We start from the raw sequence: 25,613 nt of genomic DNA on the forward strand, positions 1-25,613 counted from the left end.
AAATGACCATCCTAACAGGGTTGGCTTTATGAGTGCATACCCTAGGCCACACAGAGGATCCCATACCATGCTTAGAAGAACCCTTCCTTTGGCTAATTGCTCTGCTATCACCATCTTGATATTAACAATAGTTTTTAATGATGGGCTCCATCTCTTCATTTTGCAGTTGGCCCTGTAAGTTTTGTAGTCAATCCCAGGTCCTACCTAGTAATAGCAGCTTCCACTTCATAGTGTTTATATATAGCATGCCAGTCACTGATTAAATGTTTTTCATGTATTAACTCATTTAATCCCCAAAATACTCCATTAGGTAGACATACTGTGATCTCACTGTTTAACGAAAGGATTTATGCTTAGATTAGTTAACGCATTTGACCAGTGCCAATAGCAGAGTTAGGATTAAACCCAGTTATATGGCTTCAGAGCCTGTGTTCCTGTCTGCTCACACCAGGTCTCTTCATTTTACATTTTCACCATGGAGTAGTACCCTGAGATTCCCACATCTTTAGAAAAAAAATTCTTAAACTATTTTAGCATCCATCCACCCACCCATGCACCCATCCATCCATCTACCCAAGAATTCATTCAATGACTCCCTCCACTGCATTTTTCTATAAAACCTGTGCCAAGATAGTACCTAGTGAGTTGTGGTTTAATGAAAGAAAGGGACTATCTTTCAGGAACCATGAATTTAAAATTTGAAGAAGAAAAAATCACTGTCCAAAATAAGAAAGAGAGATGGACTTAAATCAATGCTTAATGTGCAAAAGTTAACATTTCTTGAGTCTCGCTATGGGCCACATTTCTTCTTGTTCTTGTTCTTTAATCCTAATAAAAATTTGAAGGAGTTACCATTTTTTTTGATCCCAACTTTACACATGAAGAAATGGAAGTGCAGAGAGGCTGAGCAATCTGTCCTCAGTAACACAGCTAACCGGAAGAGGAGCGGCATGCTACCACACAACCCACAGGCTCTCATGCCTCCAAGCTGGGGTCTTGGCTGAGCTGCTGTCAGAGCAGAAAAACAATGAATTCAACCCTAGAGGGGTGGGAAATGCCTTTTCAGAAAAGATGGCAACTGAGGTGAATCTGAATCTATGGGGAGACTCCCCAGGTGAAGGTGGGGTTTGTACGTGTGTTTACATGTGCCTGTGAAACAGAGAGGGGGGAGAGACAGGAGAGGCAATAATATAATAAAAAGATGTACCAGCTAAAATTATAAAAAGATGTACCAGCTCCGTCTTTGGGGGTACCTCACCTTCTGTACCCCTGGAAGCCATAATCGGAACCCAGAAAATACCTGCAAAGAAAACTTCCAGCTCAAGGCCCACTGCTCATTCCTACAGTTACTCTACACAAGGCTCAATTACATTCCACTGGATGTCAGTCCAGCCTCAGTTTTAGCTTAGAATGAGATGCATCTTAAAGCAGCATATTGATTTGCAGTCTAGATATACACTATACGTTACATTTGCATCTCAGGAGTTTTGACACATATATTAATCACTGAATTTCAAATAAAAATATCTAGGGGGTCACTGAATGAGGTCACACAAACAAAGAAGAAAGGGCAGATCTACAATTTTAGTAAATGCTCTTTTTTCTAGTTTGGTTCCAGAAAGTCAATAAAGCATAAAGTGAAAGGGTGAACACCTAATTTTTGACTGTTCATCTGAGTAAGTAGGGAGCACATAGATTTCTCTGGATTTCTTTTTCTTTTTTTAGCCTAAGCAGGGTTCTTATTCTATAAGTTCTTCCAAGTAAATGTGCCTGCAACCCTTCACGCGTGTTCTAGAATCAAAAGATGTTGGAAGCAGACCTGACGGGGGTATCCTCAAATAAATCCCTTCCTCCAAGTTAAACAGGAGTCCTAGTCCCCTCTCAAACTCACACAGCTGGGTGGTTAAAAGCCAGCAATCTTGAATAACTAGAGTTTTTTCAGGTTTCATTTGGGTTTCCTTATTAGATGAGGGGGAAATTATTTGTTTTACTTTCACGATTTATAGCTGAATTTTGAATACCCTTCACAAGGGACATCTATGGTGCGGCCAGGAAGGAATAAGTTTTGAGATCAAGCCCATTTGGGGGTCAGGTTCTGGCTGCCTGTGTGAACGCGAACACATATTGCCCTCCTAGCTTTTATTTTTCAGGGCCAATGATGGCCCTGCATGAAGATGACATAAAAGCTTCGCCTAGGGAAGTACTCTCTACAGTCCACAGCACATAGTAGGGGCTTAGAAACAGCTTCCTTTTTCCCTGCACAACACTTCATAATCCAATGTTAATCTGTTGCTGAAAGATGGTTTTATTATCATTCTTTGTCTCCAACATCCACATGCTTTTGAAAAGAAGCGGGGGAAAGGAGAACCTCATTCTGTTTTTCAGAAGCAATTATATTAAAATTCATTTTATTCTCCCAAAAGGCCAACACAAGCCAGCCTGTTGAAATACCAAGCCTGATGAATTCTACCTTGGGCACAAGATTCCAAGGATAATCTTATCTTTATACATTTCCTTTAAACAAACTAAAAAGGCAATTTATTCTTCAGTGCATTTTACATTCTGAGTTAAAATCAACGAGGTTTCACCAAAGCCACCAATTCAGTTGCTCCCTCTTCCCCTGCAATAACGCCTCAGCTAAAATGTGTGCCCCAGAAATTAATTTTCCAGAGAACGAGTATCAAGTCCTTTAAACACCAAATAGTTTTATATTTAATTTTAGTAATTTCTGATGTAACTTATTTTAGAAATTATATTCTTATTTCAGCAGTGTTTACAGACTGTAATTTAGATTCTCTTTTATGCCTCATTGTCACACTTCTGAACATAAGCTATTGCTCAGGGCTATCATGGGTTGATGGCCTCAAAGACTCCTAAGGCATAACCATCTCCAAGGCCACACAAGGTCCTAGGGGCTTTCCTGATGATATTCCCTTTCCCCATCCCACCCAGAGTTTCCGTTCAAGGAAGAGTGGCATCGAGGTTCCTCGGTTTTCAGAGTGGAACGACAATCCCACCACCCTCTTAGTTGACATTAAGTACATATACAGATCAGCCTTTAGTCAGAATAAATATTGGCTGTGTTTATTCTGTATACTATGTGCCAATTATTATAATAGAAGCTGTTTGATTTTATTTTAATGTAAATTTTATTAAAAATTCCCCACAGGTTGTGTATTATTATTGTTTTAGAGATAAAGAAACTAAGGTCAATGCAGTTAAAGTAACATGACTGAAGCCTTACAATCTCCTAGGGAGAAACTGAGGCTAGAACCAGGTTCTTGGAAAAAGGACTGCCAAAATTCCATACCGTGAAACCCATGTGGGTAAGGAGGGGAGCTGTAAAAAAGAGGGCTAAAGAATTGAGAGAAATAGGAGAGATCGCTGGGCCAGAGGAACCCAGGAAGTCAAAGACCAGCAATAGCAGGAAAACTCAAGCAAGCTAAGAGACGAGGCTGTGTTTGACAGATCATCTGGAATGTAGAACAAGCATGATACGTGAGTGAGTGTGTGCCTGAGGGGAGGAGAGGGAAAGCTATCTGAGTAGAAGGTGGGGTACAGGGTGGTCTAGGGGTCATCTACTTGGACTTGGAACACCTCCTAGGTAATTGCAGAAGTGGGTGGTAAGGAAAACCAAGTGTCAGGTACCAAAATGATCAGTGAGTGGTGAGTAACGTGTGAGCAGACAGCTAGTGCAACCCACCAGGCTGGAAGGTGCTGGTATAGCTGGCATCCCATTGCAATTTTGCTGGTCAGTAGATGCTTTTAAGAGATGAGCAGGAGAAGGTATGGCTGAATCAGGATGAAAATCCACAGCAGGGCTCCTTGGGTTCCAAGCATGGCAAGGTTTAAGGAGTCATTTTTATAGTATTTCATGACTCATTCCCTCAGGGCACGGGCATTTTGAGAGGATCAGGGCTGAACGTTATGAGTCCCAAATAATGAGCCTTGAGGAATGTGTGTGTCTTAAAGGAAGACTTGGAGGGCTGTAACGGAAATATCCTTTAGAATGTAGTAGTTGCTACTGGTGACCCACCTGTCCCCTCTGCTGAGCTGGTACTCCATCACTTAGATGTTTTTTGGCTGCTAGCAGCCTGCAATTGCCTTGTTCTTCTGAGAATTGCCCACAGCTGACAGGAGCTGCTTTTCCCAGAAATACTTGGGAAGATACGCTGCCAGAGCTGAGTCCACAGCAATGACAACAGCCTAGGCCCTGGTCTCAAGGAGGAAGACTGTGTGGGCCACATGTGTCCCAGAGCCTGCTGTGCAGTCACGCTGAGACTAGAGATCCATGCCTGGCCTCTCCCTTGTCTAAGCCTGCTTCCCTCTCTCTCTAGGTTTCAACTGAGGGTATCTGCTCAGCCAATCACTTGCACAAGAATCTCCATTTCAGTCTTGGCATCTTAGGAACCTGACCTGAGGTGGAATAAGCAGGATCTTTCCACAGAGACGTAGTAACTACCCAGCATCCCTTGGCTAACAAAGGTCAGAACTAGAGTGACCAACTCATCTGTATTGTCCAGGACCAAGAAGGCTCCTGGGATGCAAGACTTTCAGTTTTCAAACTGAAACAGCCCCCTTCAAAATAGTACAAGCTGATGACTCTAATGAGAACTTGGATTCAAACCAAAGTGTGCCTCACTCTAAAGGTTGTGATTTTCATTTACATGACCCTGTCTCCCTAATACTCAGAAGATCTGCTGTTGTGTTTTTCACCAGAGAATACATTCTTCATGATGCCCATGGCAGGGATGTCTGCAGGCCCCAAAGCAGCCCCAGCCCACTTGTAGAAAAGGCATTCTTAGCTGGTCATGGAGGACTCCAGGAGATCCATGCCTCCCCTTTAGCCTGCATAGGATTACTTCCTTTTCCTGAGAAGAGTGGTTATAAATTTTATCAGATGCTCAAGGTGATCCTTGACATAATTAAGGTTAAGAACAATTGTCTAAGAAAACGTTGCTTTTAACTCTGGATTAAGCCAAACAGTGGGGTGCTGCACTTATATCTGATGTTTAAGGTCTCAAGCAGAGCTGTTTCCCAGTAAATGGCCCAGAGCCAACCACTTTTCACAGGAGCATGGTGGGGGTAAGTTGTCCACTGCGCTCCTCAGGCTACTCGAATCCTAGCCTGAGGTGTGTAGGGGTGAGCGGGAGAGAGGCGGTACTTCCTTTCTGTTTCAACTGAAATTTAAAACATATTTGTCACTTGTTGGCTGGGCACAGTGGCTCATGCTTGTAATCCCAGCACTTTGGGAGGCTGAGGTGGGCAGATCACCTGAGATTAGGAGTTCACGACTAGTCCGGCCAATGTGGTGAAACCCCGTATATACTAAAAATACAAAAAATTAGCCAGGCATGGTGGTGAGTGCCTGTAATCCCAGCTACTGCCAGAGGCTGAGGCAGGAGAGTCAGGAGGGAGTGAACCCAGGAGGCAGAGGTTGCAGTGAGCCAAGATCACGCCACTACACTCCAGCTTTGGGGACAGAGTGAGACTCCATCTCAAAAATTAAAAACAAAACAAACAAACAAAAAAACCACCTGTCAGTGTCATCCGAGGAGATGCACAGGGCAGGTCATCCCAGGGGGCAGGTGTCCAGCAGCAAGTGACCAGGCTACAAGGTGTCCCTGAACTGAAAGTTTGCCTTCTGACCAGGAACCGTAAATGGTGCTTAAATAGGGCCACAGTTATTAGTTTTTAAATGTAGAAAGTATTACTTTATTATTGATGATTTCTGCATGTATTCCATTTTTTTAACAAATATTTATTGCATGCTCATTGAGTGTCAGAAACTATTCTGAGGGTTTTGGGCAGCTATAAGTAAGACAAAGTCCTTGCACCACCATGGAAGATCACATCTTGCAGCGGAGATACCAAAAAACAAACCGATGCATCTCTAATATTTCAGATAATGACATAATAATGAATTCTATTGAGGAAAAAAAAAGCATGACTAGAGACTAGACAGGGTTATTTGACTAGGGTTGTCCAGAGAGATCACGACAGGGAGGGGACTTAGATGAAGAAGTCATCTAGGAACATCAGGGGTTGATTTGTCCCTGCGAGCAGTGTGGACACAAAAGGAAAAAATCCCTAAGGCAAGAGGAGGCCGGAGACTGTGTGTTTTTCTTGTTTGTTGTTTGCGTGTTTGATTTTTTTGAATGAGCAGCAGTGTAGACCTTGTAGGCCACAACACCTTTGCCTCCTTCACCTCCGTCGTTCTAGCGAATCACTGCTACTCCCAGGCTCTCAGTTAGCATCTATGTGCTAAGGATTCCCTACGTCTGTGTATTCAGCCAAACCCTTTTCTGAGTTTGACTGATATTGCCTAAAACGTATATAGAAGTCATCAGAGACCTGAAACTCCATGCATTCAAATCAGAACTCATTATTTCCTCCTGAACCTGTTCTTTCCCCCGTGTCCCCAGGCCAGTGAACAGCAGCAAAGCCAATCCATCAGACTAGGTCAGAAAATGGAGAGTCCTCCCAGAGTGGAGGTATTCTTCACTCTTGGATCCTGTATGTCAAGATTCCACTGAGTGAATATTACTCAAGTTGGTCCTCCTGTCTCAGTCCCTACTGCCTTAACCTAGGTTGGGGCTATTCTTACGTCTAGGTCCCCTGAATTTCCTGCAGTAGACTCCCACCCGGTCTCCGTGCCTCCTGTCTGACTTTTCTCCAATGCATTCTTTATGCTGCAGCCAGAATGGACAGTCCCAAATGCATGTTCGTATCTGTCACCTCTCAGTTTAAGATCTTCTCACCCCTCCCATTAGCTTCCAGATAAAGAGCAGATCCCTTCACAAAGCGTTCACAGGCCTGCCTAGCCTCTGCTCACCCCTCCAGCCTTTCAGCTTCTCACCCCCGTCTCAAGTTCTGCACCCACACACTCTGTGAGCCCACTCATCCTACTGCCTGCAATACTCTGTCTCAGCCCCTGCTCTTCAGACTGGTTTTCTTCTCTGTGAAACAGCTCCCCCAGCTCCTTATCCCACGTTTATCTGTGTAACTCCTGCTTTCCATTCATGTCTCATAGTCAGTACCTCTTCCTCCAGGAAGCCCCTGTGGCATTCCTAGATGGGGTTAAGTATCTTTCTCTGCTCTCACATCTTATCTCTATCATAGCTTTGCCACTGTACCTTATATCTGCTTCTCTACTTGTCTTCTTTCAAAATTATAAACTTCTTAAGGATATAAATATTATCTTCTTTATCTTGGCCTCCTCCAAGCTTCTAGAGCAGAGCATGGGGCATAATAGGCACTTGGGAAATAAAATTTGTGTTGACTAGATGAGTTACATCAAGTCCAAACGCCTTCACTTCACAGTTGTGAAAACAACTCCGGGGAGGTTAAGCTCCTGCTTAAAGAACACCGCTAATTCACGTCGGAGTTAACCCTAGAGTACCTGCATTTGATTTTTGATCCAATTTTCTTTCAGATACCAGACTCTTCATAAAAGGTAAAACCCAGTTCTTAACCTCAAAAAATACAGAGTCTAGCAGGGACTCAAGATCTAGACAAGAAAGCTCCCGACTGAGAAGGCCAAGCCACAGGGTTGCACTGAGTGCTGGGGAGGAACAGGGGCCTGCAGGGCCCATTAGGGAAGGGAGCCCAGTCCTGGAGACATAGAAGAGGGTGTGTCTAGTTGGGAGAGTAGAGTGGGCCGTGCTCAGACAGACAGGTAGATAAGGGCCTTATCTCTGCCATTCCAGCAAGAGAGAATTTCCACAATGGGAACTTCCTGCTGAAAGAGCTGCACCAGGAAGACACCCCTGCAAAGCGAGCCTACAACACTCTGCCTCTAGAATATCCATATGCAAAGAGTTCATTCCACCGCTGCCTCCCTCCAGCCACCTTGGGATGACACCCACCTCTTCTCTTCACTCTCCTTGTCCGTCTTCTGCCAAGTAACTGAAGACTAAAGACTATATGTTACAGCTATTTTAAATAACTGAAGACTTAAAGAATATGAGGTCACTTCAACGTCTGACTAAATATAATGAAATTAGAGACAAAACTATAGAAGAGAAAGAAAAATAGGCCAGGCATGGTGCATCACGCCTGTAATCCCAGCACTTCAGGAGGCTGAGGCAGGTGAATTACTTGAGGTCAAGAGTTTGCGACCAGCCTGACCAACATGGTGAAACTCTGTCTCTACTAAAAATACAAAATTAGCCAGATGTGGTGACACATGCCTATAATCCCAGCTAATTGGGAGGCTGAGGCAGGAGAATCACTTGAACCTGGGAGGCGGAAGTTGTAGTGAGCCGAAATCATAACACTGTGCTCCCAACCTGGGCAACAAGAGTGAAACTCTGTCTCAAAAAAAAAGAAAAGAAAAGAGAAATATTTCCTATATTACAAAGCTCAACAAAAAAAGCTGTAACATCAATTAAAATATAGGGCAAGACTTCAAAGAATGGGGTGGAAAGAATATTTCTAAAGTGACAGAGAAAGCAAACAGCAGAACTCAACCAGGCCCACAGCTTCCAGTGTGCAGCTGAGGACTCCTCTAACAATAAATCTATGGTTTTCCATGTCCCGAGAAATGTTTCATAAGACATTTGATCTTGGTAGTCTCGCTATCCAACTGCCTAGTTATGCCTGGAATATTGGAGCTGTGGAGTGAATAGTCACTTAATTCTAACCCACAGTTTAGAACATGTCATTGCCTCTCCCTCAGTCATTTCCTCATTTTCTAATTCCCAGTCAAAGCTGGGACCAGCATCTACTCTGGAGCCAAGCCAATTTTACATTCATTCATTCATTCATTCAGCAAACATTTACTGGACATACATTATATGACAGGATTTGTTCTACCAGTGGGAGTTCAGCAGTGAACTATATAATATGTTGATAAGTACTATAAAGAAAGAAACATCAAAATAAGAGACTGTCATTGTAGATGCAGGGGGTAAGGTGGGCTAATGATATACTAAGGTTTCATTTGAGTTGTAGCCAGAATAAAGTAGGGACACCCAGTGGTTACCGGGGAGAAGAGTATCCCAGGAGGAGGGAGTAGCATGTGCTCCTGAAGATCAGCCAGGAGGCCGGGGTGGGTGGAGGTGAGTGGCTGTGGAGGAGACCAGGTCATGGGATGGTGGGTAGGGTTGGAACCGGGGCTGAAGGTCATGTAGGTTGTAGGTCATTGGAAATGCTTCAGATTTTACTCTAAGTTAGAAAACCACTAAAGAGCTTTGAGCAAAGAGTTTAATCTGATTTTAGTTTTACAAAGATCTCTCTGGCTGCCTTGTGCAGAGCAGACACTGGAAAGCAGAACAGAGGCAGGGATGGAAATTCAGAGCCAGGTTTATTAGTTGCTGCCTTCTTCTCTCACAGTGATAGGATGGAAGGAAAGCCTGAGCATCAACCATGACCCTCTTTCCTCTCCACCTATCGACGGTCAAAGGTCCCTAGAATCTCCCACCAATATTTCTCTGAGATAAGATGCAATCTGTTTGTTTCTCTGATGCCCTCCTTCTGTTCCTCTCTACTATTCCTTCTTACAATATTTCTTCTCTGTCCTTCTCTTTTTCCCATCTCTCATTACCTGAAGTCAAGCACCTCTGAACAGCCTCCTAAGAGGCCAAAAAATCTTTGTTGGATCTCCCTAGCCTGGCCTGTATCACAGCTGTGGAGAGCATCCTGCCCAGGTCTAGACCTTCCTGTGACTTCCAATGCCCTTTAAGTTAGAGGAAAAGACTGGCTTGCAAAACTCTCAAATATGTAACCCTACTGTCTCCCCGGCCTCAGTGGACACCACCTCACCCCTTGGCCTCTTGTTCCAGCCCTGCCATTCCTTTCTTTTCCTTGCTACTTCTTGTCTCCAGGTCTCTGCATGTTGCTTTCCCTTTCTAATGATCTTTCCCTCAGGTCTGCATGTGGAGAATCCTTCAGACTCAGCTTAGACTCTCTCTCCTCTGAGAAGGCATCCTTGACAGCCACCACCTGGAAATATGTCAGAGGCTCCTTCTCTTTGCTCCCACAGATCTCTGCATTGCCTGGTTTGTTCTTGTTAATTTCCGTGCCTGATACCCCACCTACATATTAAGCTCTTGCAAGGCAAGGACCTTGTGTTGTCCATAGTTGGTTTTCAGGGTCTGGCATGATGACTGACACAAGACAGGCTACGTATGCAAATACCCTGCACAAGGCACATCCCAGCACCACTCCATCCACAACAGAGGTGGAGGGAGGGCCACAGATCCCAGGCTCACGGTGCCACTTTCCTTTGTGACGCTAAAATCTCCCTCACGAATCACTCCTGAGACTGGTGTGCAGCCACCTAGAAATGATTCATGTTTGAGCAGAAACATTTGCCATTTCTGAGCACCCAGTGTCTGGGTAGCTCAGCAGATATTAGCAATGTCCGTGAATCTCTGCCAGCTCTCTCAGGTACGATCAAACTTTACACGCACAATTTCTTGCATTTTGAATTAAGGAGATCTTCCAGACTGGACAGAGCAGTGAACATCCTGCCTGGTAGGATGAGAATTGGACTGGGACCAGGTGTATTGAACAACTCCCTAAGTTCCTGGGCCATCTTGGGCAATTTAACTTTCTAGACTAAGGAAAAGACAAAAAGAAGAAAAATTTGGTGGTAGGGCGATGGGTATATATAAAGCATTGAAGTGTAGTGTTTTGCATAAGCTGTGAATCCCAACAGCAACGACAACAAAATGGTCTGAGACCTATGGATGTAAACTCAGTAAGGGGAAACACAGAGTAATATATATGAGCATTGAAGTAGAGCTAGAGAAGGCCATTGAAATCACCCAGGTTTTTTATAGATGGAAACACCGAGTTAAGACAGGTAAGGTGACGAGGTCGATATTCCTGCAAGCAATTAGTGTCAGATCTGGAGTGTGGAGGACCCAGTCCCTGACTCTGAATCTTCAGGTCATTCTCCTCCCTCCTGGTGTCTCTCATGTGTAACCAAAAGAGGTTCTTGGTGGTTGGGACCATGACCATCTTCTTATTTCTCCCTCTCTCCATTTCACTCTTGGAAAAATGTAGGTGAAATAGAGGGAGGAGATGTACTGGGGGCATTCCAAAAAATTTTGGAACCCTCTGTTATTGGCAATTACATCTATCATTTGGAAATTACAGATATTATGTATAGAGTGCCTGGCATGGAATTTTTCTTTCTGTGCATTTCCCAACCTATCTTGAAAGGTGGTTATCACTACAATGCTACACAGATAAGACAGATGGCTGGGGGAGCAAAATAATTTACTGAAGGTCACACAGAGCTAATAAGTGAAGGAGCCAGCACTTGAGGCCCATGTGATACTGTGAAATTAAACAAAAGGATTCTGCTCATTTTCTAGGACAAAAAGTAAAGAAAAGAATTTACTTAGAGTATTAATATTTTACAGTTTATGAACTGCTTTGATGGCCCAGCTATTAATTCGCTCCAAGCACTTAACACCCCTGTGAGATGGGTATTCACATCCACATTTTATGAATGAGGAAGCGGAGGCACAAGACAATCCAGTGCCCTAGTTCCAGGTACCCTGAGAACTGAGATTCAATCTAGGCTATCTTAATCTAACGCATGTGCTTTTTTACTCCACTGAAGCTGAAATCAAGGAAAGAAATTGAAGCCAGAGAAAGATATTTCAAATTTAAAATATTCCATCAGATGTTTTCAGCAAATGTTACGTGAAGGCCATTCAACACCAGATTACAGTTATCCTAAAGTGCCCACTTGAAAGAAATGAGCATTTTAAGGCAAAATATGTGCTTCTGTTCTCCTTCACTTTGCTTCATTGGGTTGACCCTAAATAGTGCATAACAAGCCATGGAGCCTCCTTCAGGATGGCCACACAGACCGAGACGGCGAAAGCAGCCAGGAACAGCCTTTCTGCAGCCTACCCCTGCACAGGTGGTTATGTTGGAAGTAAGGCCCACTCACTCTTTCAATAACCATTCATCATGGCCGTGGCTGCACCAGGTGCTGCAGCCATAACTGAAGTAGAATAGGGAGAGGCACCTGTCATCAGGGAGCATAAAATCAACAGAAGGACAGGTATGTGTGCAAGCAATGACACAGCACAGTCCATCACAAAGCAGGTCCAAAGTGCTGTGGGAGCACATGAGAGAATCTGGGAAGGCTTCCTATAGGAAGGAGCATTTGAATTGGGTTGTTAAGGGAAGCAGGGAGTGAGAAATGGTTATTCTAGGCAGGGAGATGAGCATGAGCAAAATCAGGGGCATCAAAGAACAGAGAATAAGATAGTCCTTCTTCCTTCCAGAAATTATAATTTCCTCAGCAATAAAAACAAGCTGTAAGCATTCAGTCTATTTCAGTCAAACTGAGCAAACATTTGGCAAACACCTGACATCACAGAGCAGAGTTCGATGAAAGTAATCCTGCCCACAAGAAACCCACAAGCCAAGGTATTTATCTAATCAACATTTAAATAAGTGTCCACTATGTGTAAATCTGTTTACACTGTAAAAAAAATTTAATCCACCCCTGTTGTGAGCAGACCTCCCTGTTTCAAACTAGACGAGTGCTGTATTTGATGGCAAAGCACTTGACCTTCAGCACTTGTAGGCAAGGAGGAGGGCATGCAGCATTTTCCCCGGAGAAGCCCTCTTTATGTTGCCCCCCTAGTGAATCTTGGAACAGGCTACAGTGTTTCAACTGTGAGTCACTGACTAATATTTCCACTCTCTTTTCATAGTTGATGGATGTTTAATGATTTGCCAATCTGAGGAAGAGAGTTTCTTTAGAAAACAATAATCCCTTTTATTTGCACAAGACATTAGGTTTTAAAAAGCTCTTCCCAAACATTCTGTCCACATCCCATTGGATTGTGATTGAGCCTGGTAAACTGCAAGACTAGTTAGTATCCCCATTCTCCAGATGAGAGAAAGAAGCCTCAGTAAGGTGGAACAACTCAAGGTCACACAGCAGGTGTGTGAGGGAATCAGAGTTCAAATCCACGTTTTCGGTCTCTCAAATCTGGTCCACTTTATCCTATACCTTACCATCTGCCTCAAATATGATAATATCATGCTTATGATGACATAAATCTCCAGATGAGACGCTGGCCAAATCACATCCCCTTGGGTAACATAATCACATCATAAATTAAAAGCCCAATTAAAGAACACAGCCTTTTAACTGGGACTTAGAATGTCCCCGGAGGCCACGATATAAAGGAAAAGCCTTTCGAAGTCAGTGGCTGCCTAACCTGGATGTTACTCAGAGACCTACTTACCCATATGCATAAACTTTCAGACCCTAATTATTCACCTGCTATCTTCTTTCTTCTGGGGCCCTAGTCCCAGCTAATCTGAGTTTGGAATCACTCCCCAAGCTCTGGCCTTCTCTCCTGCCTGCAGATGTAGTTAACGGCCATCACACTGTGTGGACAGCCCAGGTGCCTCTCGGCTTTGGCACATTACTTAACATCAAGAGCATCGTAACCTGATGGAAAACAATGCCCCCTGGTTGAAAGGGACAACTGAAGCGGTGCCTTCAGATATCTAAAAGTGAGATCGTTTGCCAATGGCCAAGGAGCAAGGGGCGTCACTATGTGTGATGTGGTTCTTGCTTGGGTGGCAAAGTTGGGTGGGGAGCCAGTAATGAGATGGGGAGCAGGGGAGGGTGCAGTTTTGACTGCTAGCTCAAAATTGTATTTCTATTCCCATCCCATCCCTAATAGTCAACGGCAATGACATGAGGGTTCCGAGTCCCAGAATAAGAAGTTACTACTTGCCTTGTCTCAACATCCCCTCCAGTGACTGGGCTTGAAGCTGGCTCTACAGATCGAGAGCTGATTCCTTTCCATGTCACAGCTGAGCTGCAGTGTCCCCGCACACCCTTGTCCCCAGCCAAGCCCCAGGAAGAATGGGTCTGTGCATTCGCCTGGATCACAGAGAATCGCTGCCCCTGTCCCCTCTTCCCCTGAGCCTGTCCCCCGCCGGGTTCCCTGGCCCCAGGACCGCAATGGCCAAGGTCTGCCTGAGCCCCCTCAGCCTCCATCTGGGACTCCCGGGGGGACCCCCTCATTAACCCAACCTCTCCGCTCCTCTCACAGCGCTGGGCCTTCTTATCCCCCCAAGACCTCCCCAGATGTGCAGCAAACCTGGAGGGCATAGAGACGGGGGGAAATCAAGGGAGATAAACCACGTTTTGCGGCGGAATCGCCGTTCCATCAGAGAAAGACGCCCAACTGGCAACCACGCTTGCAGAACCGTCACTGCCACCGAGGAGAGAGTTTTGCAGCTGCCGACCCCGGAGCGCTCTCACCTACCTGTCTCCGCCGCAGGGCTCCCCTCTCTGACCCAGGCCGCGCTCCTGGGTCCCTCTCTCCTCTTTCGCCGTCTGTGGCCGCCAACACTCGCAGCGGCGGCGGCGGGCGGACTGGGGAGTCCGCGGCACCTGCGAGCTGGTGTCGGGTCCCCGCGGCGAGGCTGCCTGGAGGAGGAGCGAGCGGATGCTGCCCTAGCGGCTGCCGCCGGTGCCGATGCGGTTGCTATGGTTATGGAACTCCGCAGCTGCCCCCCTCTCGGTGCAACAGCTGCCCGGCCGCGGCCTCCGGGCAGCCCCAGCGAGCGAGCGGGCGCCGGGACGCAACCGCCGGCGCCGCGGGAGAGGAAGGACCGAGCGGCTGCGCCCGCGCCCTGGGCTGCGCTCACCTCCCGCGCCCTCGCTCCTCTCCTTCCCTCGCCGGGACGCGGCCAGACCCCCGCGCCGCGCCGCGCGCCCTCGCGGCCCAGAGAGCCCGCCCTGCCGCTCCCGCTGGCTCCGCTCCGCAGCCGCTGCGCACCGCGGGGGCCGACGCTGCGCGACTGGCTGGCGGCGCGGCTCGCGCGCTCCCACCTCGGTCCCTCTCCGCCGCGAGGCCCTGCTGGGAGCCCGGGGCGGGCCGCCCGGAGGCCAAACCCCGCCCGCTCGGCCGCCCGGGAGCCAGGGCGCAGGCTGCAGCCCGGGGTGCGGCCCTCCCAGCCCGGCCCGCACGAGCATGCTCAGTCCCCGCGCCGGGGCTGCCCTCCTGAGCCAAGACCCCAGGCAGCAAAAGGTCCCTGCAGACCTTTTGTGGTGGGGGGGACGCAACGGAGAACTGGCCGGGGGCGGGGAGGGGGGGGGCTGTTGAACTTGGAAGAGAAGCCCGGGCAACAAGTAGATGCCTGAGAAAGGGTAAAAGCGCTGAGCGACCCATACCTCCGATGCGAAGTCAGCAGTGGCCTTCCACCAGCGCGGCGCCCCGTCATCTGATGGGCTCCTCACTTCATGCTGAACGCGGGGGTTCACTAACGTGTGGGATTAGGTCCATGGAGGAGAGAGAAGAAGATCAGGGAGGGTGAAGCCAACTCCCATCTACTGCGCAATCCTAAGGGGCACTGGGAACTCCAATTCTCACCACCACTGTGTTGGCAAGTTCTGGTGGCACGACTGTGACAGATGACAAAACAGCCTTAGAGAACGAGCCAAGACTGGGACTTGGAAGCCCAGTGACCCGTCCACTAGACGCAGCTGCACTAACTCACACCCCAGGAGGAGGCAGGGAATGGAACTGGACATTAGAGGATGACTGTGTCCCCCACTAGACTGGGCTGCTCTAACTCACACCCCAGAGGAAGGCAGGGCATGGAACCAGGCATTGCAGGCAGCAGGAGGCGCCTCTAACCCATTCAGGCTGGGAGCAGAGGAAGGTAGTTAGGGAAAGATACCTGAAAAAAGGCTTAAGGACAAGTGAGCCGGTCGGTAAAGGGTGGGGAAGACTGCTCTTTCCAGGACAAGAGGGGCAGGGTACAGAGGCCTGGACGCAGGAAAGCAGCGCTGGAGCCTAGCAGCAGCAGGAGGCAAGGAGAGGGGAGGCAGGCCGAGTGGCGAGGTGTACAGGGCAGGCCCTGCACATCGAGGGCCTTTCATCCAAGTGAAGGGGTTGGAATTTGACAATCTGACCCTCAGGATGGGAGGGGAGTGAGGAAGGTGGTCAGAAGGAGGGCGGTGAAGCAGTATAAACAGGAGAAGGCTGGATGGGAATGTTGGGAAGGTCGCCTAAATTGAAGTGTGTGTGGTGGTGGAGAGGGTGGGGATTAAGGCGTCAGAAAGGGGTGTCCTAAGCAGGCTGTTGCCACCGTGGACCTGGGCAGATGAACGGTCTGAGCTGTCCAACCTGCTTGTCCTCCCCACAGCACCCAGCAAGCCCTAGACAATGCATACCCTCAGTAAACGTTTGGTGAATGGCAAATAAATACGTGTTTCTCTATAGGAAAAATGGATGCTTTTCTTTTACAATATTTGTCTTTTAAATGTAATTATAATCATAGGCATTTATTTGGCTATTGACATTGCATTTTTATGCAACCTTATTTTTGAAAGTCATTGCAAGCACGCAACATTTTCCTTTGCATTTTCCAGTCCCCAGCAGTAGAGATAGGCTAGGCGCATAGGATTTGCTTATATTGGATGTGTTTCAATTGTCTGGATAAAACAGCTCCATGATGTATTAAGTGAAAAAGCAAAGTGCAGAATAGATAAAATAAGATAATCTTAAAATAAGATAAATGTTGTAAAGCAAGGAGAGAGATACACATATTTGTATAGCTTGCATTGGCATCAAAATATGCTGGAAAGCTATGAAAGGACCTTGGAGAAGTAGCTACTAGCTGTGAGGATGAAGATGGTTGGAAGAACTAGGTTGACAAGGTTAGAGTGAGAGTGAAAATTTTGACATAGACTATTTGTTTTTTGAGACAGGGTCTTATTTTGTTACCCAGGCTAGAGTGCAGTGGCACAATCATAACTCACTGCAGCCTTTAACTCCTGGGCACAAGTGATCCTCTTGCCTCAGCCCCTCCAAGTAGGTAGGACTACAGGTATGCATCACAATGCCTGGCTAATGTTTTCATTTTTTGTAGAGATGGGGTCTGGCTATGTTGCCCAGGCTAGTCTCAAACTCCTGGGCTCAAATGATCCTCCTGCCTCAGCCTTGCAAAGTGCTGGGATTATAGGTGGGAGCCACTGCTGCATTTGACCTCAACATACACGTTTATAAAACATTTTGATGTTTAAGCCAAAAATAAATTGCACATATATATATATGTGTGTGTGTGTGTGCAGATATAAACACACACATATGTACATGTGTATATGCGTGTATATACATATATACATAACCTGTATATATAATCTGTGACTAGAATCTCAGTGAATCTTGAAATAACCTCAAAGGCAACATGCATTGTGTCCCAATGACATAAGTCCCAAGAGATGCTCCCACTCCTTATTCTCCATGTGGTAAAATGGTATTCTGAATTATGACTGCAAAGCCTTCTTCAAACTGTGCTCATGGACTGCCCAGCATGACATTCATCAATCAGCTGGAGCGATGCACTGTTGGCCCAGAGATCTTCCTACCCACTGCCCTCTTAATGAATGGGCATTGTACAAGGCACTCTCAGGCCCAGTAGGCAAGGCCCTGAACAGCTGGGGCTGGGGGAGTTCTGGAAGGGAAAGTCCCTGCCACCACTCAGGATGGGCCTTGGTGGAACCAACTGGAAAGCAGCAATGGCCCTCCACTGTTATCTCCCTCCAGGGAAATGTCCCACTGCCCATCAAGTCACAGAAGCCAGAAACCTAACGTCGTCCTAGGCTTCCTAGTCTCTCTCTCTCTCTCCCATTATCTCAACTCCTCTCATCTCCCTCAGTCTAATTAATCGTCAACTTCTGTCATTCCACCATGTAAATAGTTCTCAGAGTCATCTATAACAAGGGCGCCATGAGAGACTTTTTAAAAACCTTGTTCAATAAGGGGTCGCGAGTGATGATACATCTGTCTAGAGAAATGGGTATAATCTTGGCCTCAAGTTACAGATAGGACAGATGGGTATTCATCCTGAGACAGATATCAAGCCAAATCCAGGCCCCGGTTCTGGTGCAGGTGGAAGTTGAGCCCACTAGAAAGAACTGAGTGCTGAGAGGTACAGTCTGGGGAGCTCCCATGGGATGCTTTGGCTGAGTGGGGTTCAGGTGGCGTGAGGTTGCTCTAGCTCCTAGGGACTACAGGGGCTTAAAACCCCTTCAAGGTGAGCAAGGGATTACAGCCAAGTGGGCCAGCATTTCTTCTTGCACAATGCAGGTTTTCAATGGTGACATCCTGTGGCAGCAAGAAGCAACTGTCCTAAAATGCTTATCAGACTCCACAGCTCTACATATTGGAAAGAAAGTGAGAGCAGCCTCCCTGGGGACTGGACTGTGTGCAAACCTGGCAGACTGAGAACAATTCGGGAAGATCAGACCCCAAGAGGGAGAAACTTCACTTCCCGCTAATGGAAGGACACAGATGAGACAACTTGCCAGGCCTGGGACCCTGGCTTTGCTGCTGTCTGCCTGTTGACCTTACGATGCAGGGTGACCTAATTGCATCTCAATTGCCCTTTCTGTAAAACAAGGATAATAATAAAATGCACCTCATAGCTTTCTTGTGAAGATTAAATGGATTAACATATATGGATGCAAATGGATTGAAACTTAGAACACTGCCCCAGACCCAGGGAGGGCTATGTACGTGTGAGCTGTTAGTATCTCTTTCAATACTGAGATGAGTTGAAGAAATGGAAGAGGGTGTCTGGGTGCCATGTTTATTAGTTATACTTTCTGATCCAGTTACACTTTCTTATCTAGCCACACCTTGATCCAGGACCATCCTGCTTCTTATCTGAAATAATTTCTTATCTGATCTCTCCAATTCTAGTTTTGTCCCCTTTAATACTCTTCTGTATACATCATGTGGACCTATTAAAAATGCAACTTTGATACTATCCTCTTAAGATCCTTCAGGAGTGATTCTGGACTTCCAGAATAAGTTCCATGTCCCAGGGCCTGACCTTCAGAGGCAGCTAAGGTCTGACTCCTGCACTATCTGGTACAGCAACACCCAAGTGTTTGTACTTCCCAGAAAGCCGCAAGATGTTTAGAACCTCCATGAATTCTTATTCATCCTTCAAACCTCTGTCTCCATATTACTTCCTTCATGAAGGCTTTTCATACCTACCTTAGAGTTAATCCCTTCTTCCACTGAGCTGCCTCAGAACCTCACACATACTCAGAGCCTGTAATAAAATTTTTTAATATAAAAATAGATTTCCCACACTAGGCTGAGAAGTCTTTGAATTAAGTTATTTTAAAAGGGGCCTGTGTCTTTTTATCTTTCTTTACTCAAACTATAGCACAGTATTTGGAATATACAGAAGATGTTCTCAGCACATTTCAAAAATGTATATGGTGGCTCACACCTGTAATCCCAGCACTTTGGGAGGCCAAAGCGGGTAGATCATCTGAGATCAGGAGTTTGAGACCAACCTGGCCAACATAGTGAAACCCTGTCTCTACTAAAAATACAAAAAAAAAAAAAAAAAAGGCTGAGCATGGCAGTGCACGCATGTAATCCCAGCAACTTGGGAGGAGAATCACTTGAACTTGAGAGGCAAAGGTTGCAGTGAGCCAAGATTACACCACTGCACTCTAGCCTGGAACACCAGAGCAAAACTCTGTCTCAAAAAAAAAAAAAAAAGTATTTGAATAGATTTTGCATCGATTTTCTTCTCATCTTGATTCCCACCCAAATCTCATTTTGAATTTTAGTGCTCATAATTCCCACATGTTGTGGGAGGGACTTACTTAGTGGGAGATACTTGAATCATGGACAGGGTTTCCTCCATCTGTTCTCATGGTAGCGAATAAGTCTCACAAGATCTAGCGGTTTTATAAGGGGTTACCCCTTTCACACTTCATTCCCATTCTTTCTGGCCTGCCGCCATGTAAGACATGGCTTTTACCTTCCACCATAATTTTAAGGCCTCCCCAGCCATGTGGAACTGTGAGTCCATTAAACCTCTTTTCCTTTATAAATTAACCAGTCTCAGGTATGTCTTTATCAGCAGTGAAAATGGCCTAATACATCTTGTATTTGACTTGTCTTGGCAGCCAACCAAAGATCAAAAGTTTGTTTTAAACATCCCTGTACTTATGTTAGCCACTCAATTATTGTGTTTAATTTTATTAACTGATGAAATGAGGGACTGATTCACCTAAGAACCAGCTTGATTGGCACAGGAGGGTGGGAAGGAGAATTAAGAGAAGGCCGACTTTGTTATGCTTGGAGGCAGGTCTTCAATGAAAATAATTCTTCAGTAGTACAGCAGTTCAACCCAGAGATATTCCCATGTTTATCACTTCCTTCTATTGGTGCTTTATTTGGGGGCACATGTAAGGGTGATCATGGCTAAACTTTAGGCAGCAGCACTCTTACCAGGAACCAGATACTATTCTAAACACTGTGCATGGAACTCATTTCATCTTTCCTAGGGTTAACAAGTCTGTTATGAGGAAACACAGGTAAAGTGGTAGAACTTGACAAAATTTACCAAGCCAGGATTTGAACAGCCAGTTCCTGTTTCCTCCCACTAAGCATCATCACCTGCATCCTCTGCTCAAGCTTGGCTTCCATTTCCTGTGTGGTTTGCATTTATAAGTTATACAGGTGTCTTACTATCATTACCTAACACAGTGTTTTTCAATTTCGGCATTACTGACAGTTGACACCCAGTGATTCTCCTCCTGAGGGGGCTGCCCCAGGCATTGTAGGATGTTCAAAAACTCTCTGACCTCCTCCCAGCAGTAGCACCTCCCCCCACCCTCAATTGTGATGACCAAAATGGCATCTAGACATTGACAAAGTCTCTGGGGAGCAAAATCACCCCCAGTTGAGAAGTACTAATCTGAAAAATAGATTTAGGGCATTATCATTTACTATAAAAGATAATTATTATAAATCTAACTTAAATAAAATTACTGATATTTTCAAATAGGCCGATATCGGCCAGGTGCCGTGGCTCACAAATGTAATCTAAGCAATTTAGGTGACTGAGAAGTGAGGAACCCTTGAAGCCAGGAGTTTGAGGCCAGCCTGGGCAATATAGCAAGACTGTAGTTTCTACAAGAAAAGAAAGAAAGAAAGAAAATTAGCTAGGTGTGGTGGTACCTAGCCTACCTATAGTCCCAAAGACTTGGAAGGCTTAGCAGAGAGGGTCGCTTGAGCCCAGGAGCTTGAGGCTGCAATGAGCTGTGATTGAACCACTGCACTTCAGCCTGGTGATAAAGCAAGACCTGCCCCTGAAACCAGAAAAAAAGGGCAATATTTGTTAGATATAATTGCATCAACACTGCTTTCAATTGATGTTCAGACTGGCAAAGGCTTTCCTGACAGATGTGTTTGCTTAGCTTTTTCTTTTGTTCACTTGTATTTCCATTACATGTGCGTTCTTTTTTCTTTTTGCCTTTTTTTATTTTTTATTTTTTGAGACGGAGTGTCACCCTTGTTGCACAGGCTGGAGTGCAGTGGTGCAATCTCAGCTCACTGAAACCTCTGCCTCCTGGATTCAAGCAATTCTCCTGCCTCACCCTCCTGAGTAGCTGAGATTACAGGCACCTGCCACCATATCTGGCTAATTTTTGTATTTTTAGTAGAGGTGGAGTTTCAACATGTTGGCCAAGCTAGTCTCGAACTCCTGACCTCAGGTGATCTGCCCACCTCAGCCTCCCAAAGTGCTGGGATTACAGGAATGAACCCTGCTCCTGGCTCATGTGCATTCTTTTAAAATATGTGTGTGTGTGTGTGTGTGTGTGTGTGTTCATGAATGTGCATCTGTGTGTGTCTGCATGTTTCATTTCATTTGTTTGTAGGAGTCTTTTTAAACCATTTGTCTACTTTGCAGGGATTAGTTTAATTATAGCATTTTTATGACTTTAATTTAATGAATTAGGCACAACCAACTGCATATCCCGTTTACACTGAAGGAGGTAAACTACTGCCAAGTTCTGCTCAAGGGTGGTTCTCAAAAGCAAGCATCCCTCAAGAGTGGGCCAGGCAGGTGCCCACTGAAATGCAGAGGGAGTTATGGTGCTGCTGTCAATGTTATATTAAACATCCATGGAACTAAACCATTTCCCTTTTTAAGACAAAGTTCAACATAAATGGACATTTTAGCATATTTTGTTTATGCATTCTAAAATATGGAAAATCTTGTCCACAGCCCTCTACTCCAACCTGAAGATCAACAGAGGTTCTTGGAAAGCACAGGAGTAGTAGAATGAAAGGGACCTAATGGGACCCCAACATTAGCCTCTCTACCTGTGTGACCTTGTGGGTGACACAAAATCTACCTGGACTTCAGCTTTCTCCTTTGCTGCTTTACATGAGAATTAATTGTTATATGAAAAAGATCTAGCCTCTGGCATGTTCTCAGTAATGGTAGTTACTCTAATTCAGCTGAGCGACCATCTGCATTTGCCAGCCCTCCTTGTAGCCAGATGGGAATTGCATGACTCCCCAATAGTCAGTGGTCAAATGAGCTGACATCAAATGTCACTTTTTGTGTGAGGAAATAGTGGGCATGAGACACACACACACACACACCCTCTCTTCTATCTCTGCAAATGAAAATAAAAAGGAAATACACAACAACAACAAAGAAAAAATAAAACAGCAAATTTCAAAATAGCGGTAAGTCGGGCCCCTGAAGTTACCTCTGAGGCTCCTAGTGACAATTGCCTGACCCACGTTGGGTTCTGAAGGGGCAAGAAGTTAACTCTCATTTCAATTTCACATCACTGAGATGTCAGGGCTTCTCTGCTTATGTAGCATAGAATTGCCAATTCTGAGTAATCCAAGTAGAGAGCCACAGATTTCCAAACCACTAGACAATCACCTTGAAAACAACACCAAGACTTCGCATGTCCATACCCCAGGATTGGTGCTATTATTATCCAGTTTTTTCACAGATGAGGAAACAGGCATAGCTGGCTAACAGAACTTCTCCAAGTAGAAAGTGGCAGAGCTGGAATTTGACCCCAGCAGTCTGGTTCCAGGATTTGCTCCTTTGGGAAGCCCCAATAAATGTTTGTGTAATGAATGATTGATAGAATGGGGGCACATGAAGTTGTGTTTACTTATCACACTGAATCATGCCCATTTCTTTACTGCTGAGAGCTTCATTCATTACTGAAGAAAAAAGGTCAGTTGGTAACAAATAAATCATCTGTGTCTTTGAGAACATCATCGACTTTGAAGAGAAGAGGGTGGGGGTGTCTATTGAGTTGATAATGAGACTAATGACATTAAAAGCAAATGCTCTTACTAAGTAATCAAACCATGATAGTATTTTTCAACTCAATAAGAAGATATGTATACATTAAAATTATGACTATATATGTCTTCTTTATTGAATTGAAATGATGAATATATATCTATATATATTTATCATTTTAAGTTGGCAAATTATTATATTAAATGACTACAGTACTTTGGGAACAAATTCTTCCTTTTATAAAGGACACAGCCTTGGGAGTTGTCCAGGGCATTCTCTCTACTCTTGATCAAAGTGTTTAAGTCTTCAATATCATTCCTGTCTGCAGAAACTCCAGGCCCTGTTCCAAGACCTGCCCTTGGTGAATTGTAAAGGGGAAGAAATTTATGTTCAGCACCAAGTTGCTGTATGTGTTTTCTCTGAGACATTTCCCCCTCTCTGTAACAGAGTAGGAACTCTGCTTGCTAGGTGCTCTGGGGGATTCAATGGCACCACAGCATGCAAGCTGGGGCTTGGCATGGGGTCTGGTACCTAATGGGCATCCAGTGCATCTTCAGCCCATTTCTTTCAGGCTCCTACAGCCTCCTTCCTTCCTTGGCCACTAGCACCTTGTAGCTCACCTATAAGAGACTCAGTGACCAGGCAACAACCTCCCGAGAATACTACAAACAGGAAGCCGAGGCTGGCTCCTCGCACTGAAAACTACTAGTAATCAGCTCAGTGACCTTGGAAAAATCATTTGGATTCTCTCAGTTTCTCATCCATGTAAGGGACAGTATTCATAAGAGAAGCACTAAATTCCCTTCTAATTTTGACATTTAATGTGCCATCAGACCTGCATTCCATTCCATCTAAGGATGTGTTGACTTAGATGAAAACAGTACATGTTCAATACAAAACTTAGCTCAAGTATATTGCTCTTATTCAATACCAATTCTGTCTCCCTTAATTGAATGTAATTAAATGCATCTCCTATTGTTTTAAGGTATTCTTAAATAAACATTTTTAAATTAACTTAAAAATTAACATTTTTAAGTTAATTTAAAAATTAAAATTTTTAAATGAAATGGATCAAACAGATGAAATAGTTACATATATATGTAACTCATATGCATATGAAAGAGAGACAGAGACAGAGATAAACAGAGATGACACATAGATCTTCATTATAACAATATTAAAACAAAACTTGGTACACCCAGTCTAGTCTCAGGACAAAGGCAGAGTCTGTACCTATGCAATGTCCTGTGTGCCCTTTCCTGACTCCATTCCCATCTCTCTCCTCCTTCAGGCGACATTTCTCAAATTTGTGCATTAAGTCCCATGTTTTACATTTTACCATATGTACGTATCACATAAAATGATTTTTAGTTATTTCAGTCAAAGGAAGTAAGTTATATGTATTCCTCTGAGGCCCATAAATTTTTTTTCTGAACATGTTTTTGGGTGCCAGTCACGTTGATGTAGTAACTCTAAATTCACTCATTGCTATTGCTGTATAACATTCCACTATAAGAATAAAGCAGAAGTCATTTGTGAGATTTCACAGCTATAGGTCATTTCCTCTGAGTATGGAGGGTGTGTGTGTGTGTGTGTGTGTGTGTGTGTGTGTGTGTGTCTGAACATGCACATTTCCAATAAGGGTGCTATGATTACTAATGTATTCACCTCTTTGTACACTTATGCCTATTTCCTCTATGCATTTCAGAGGACAATTACTGAATTATGCAGTACATACATGTTCCAATTTACTGGGTAGTCCCACATTATTTTCTGAACGGAGCGTATCACCATTTTAAAGTCACATCAGCAGGGGGCACAGGTTCCCATAGCTACATGTCTTCCCAATACCTGATAAGATCAGACTCTGATTTTTACCAACCTAATGAATGGGAAACAGCCTTTTGTGCAGAAATGGTTTTTCTTTGCATTTTTCTTATTATAAGTGACGTTCAGATCTTTTGTGCTTACTGGCCATTCATGTTTCCTGTACTCTGAAATGCTTGCTGTTTTGCTGATGTTTATTATTGGTTCATTTATCTTTTTCTTAAGAATGTGTAGGAGTTTTTTATATAGTCATAGTATTTCTTAGGTTTTATGTGTTCAAATATCTTCTCCCAATGTGTGTTTCTTGTTTATCCACATTTCCATGATATCTTCAAATGAATATAACTTCTTTGTGTTAATATGTTGATCTCTATATTTTTCATTATTTTTGCTTTTTTGTTGCCTTTTAAGAAAATTCCCTTATGAAAGCCATTAAGATCCCCACCATATTATTTTTTAATTGTAAGATTTTGGTTTTCACTTTTCCCATCCAATGACACAGCACCTTTCATTACCCAGGCCATGCTCCCCCGGTAATCACCAACACTAACTCTGTGACAGATGAGGTTTGGATACAAGGAGGCTCAGGCTCTGGGTTCTCTGTTTTGCTTCATTACTGTTGTTTGTTTTCTCTCTTATAAACAATATGCTACTGTTCATAATGCTGTCGTTTCACA

The 25,613-nt window shown here is 44.7% G+C and overlaps 1 protein-coding gene across 3 annotated transcripts in view; it reads right to left on the reverse strand.

Moving 5' to 3' along the window:
- The window catches only part of FAM135B (family with sequence similarity 135 member B), a 350,423-nt gene extending 334,799 nt beyond the window's left edge, over positions 1-15,624 (reverse strand). Inside the window, exons 1-2 of one of the 3 annotated variants that reach the window (XM_032254400.1) lie at positions 15,505-15,624; positions 15,179-15,409 (exon numbers count right to left, since the gene is read on the reverse strand). The gene's annotated coding sequence lies outside the window, so the exon portion shown is untranslated. Of the gene's footprint in view, positions 1-14,267; positions 14,808-15,178 lie in introns of those variants that run through there. The other 2 variants (XM_032254381.1, XM_032254390.1) reach the window with 2 other exon arrangements.
- Between the last annotated feature and the right edge of the window lie 9,989 nt (positions 15,625-25,613).

Source organism: Sapajus apella, unplaced genomic scaffold, assembly GCF_009761245.1.
Source record: "Sapajus apella isolate SASKATOON/1434 unplaced genomic scaffold, GSC_monkey_1.0 scaffold3, whole genome shotgun sequence".
NCBI lineage: Eukaryota > Metazoa > Chordata > Mammalia > Primates > Cebidae > Sapajus > Sapajus apella.